Below are 611 nucleotides of genomic sequence, written 5' to 3' on the forward strand. Positions count from 1 at the left end.
GTTTATTGTCAATAAAAACTTAATAATAAAATGATTTAGAAATTCAATTAAAAAAATATATATAAAAATTTAAATATAAATTAGATAAAATTATAAAAATTAATAGAATAATTTAATCCCAAACAATGTACTAAAAGAATGGCATTGAAAGCTTTAGATTTTTATATTTTCAATAAAAAGAATTTTATATCTAACATCTTAACAAGGGCTTAAAAATATTTTTTAACTAAATGCTTGTTATTGTTATTCTCAATACTACTTCTTTTATAAAAAAAAAAAAAATTGTCAATGCAAGTGCTATACTTGTAGTCGGTGTTTTGTTAGGTAACATGCAGCTATCAAATTTGCTAGCTAGGGGCACTGTATCTTGTGACAAAACTGTACCGTCGCAAACTATTAGCTTTATATAACAATGAATTAAGAAAAAAAATAGTTTTAGCTAATATGTGCCTTAGATTATAGATTAAAAATATAAAAAATGATAAAATTTAATTAAGTTTTGATACATTTATTTTATATTTATTAGTGTGAAAAGTTAACACTTTTTTCTAATAATAAGCTTAATATATATTTTAATATTTGCTAAACTTAGAAAAAAATATTGCACACAT

This window comes from Arachis stenosperma, chromosome 6, assembly GCF_014773155.1.
Source record: "Arachis stenosperma cultivar V10309 chromosome 6, arast.V10309.gnm1.PFL2, whole genome shotgun sequence".
Classification (NCBI taxonomy): domain Eukaryota; kingdom Viridiplantae; phylum Streptophyta; class Magnoliopsida; order Fabales; family Fabaceae; genus Arachis; species Arachis stenosperma.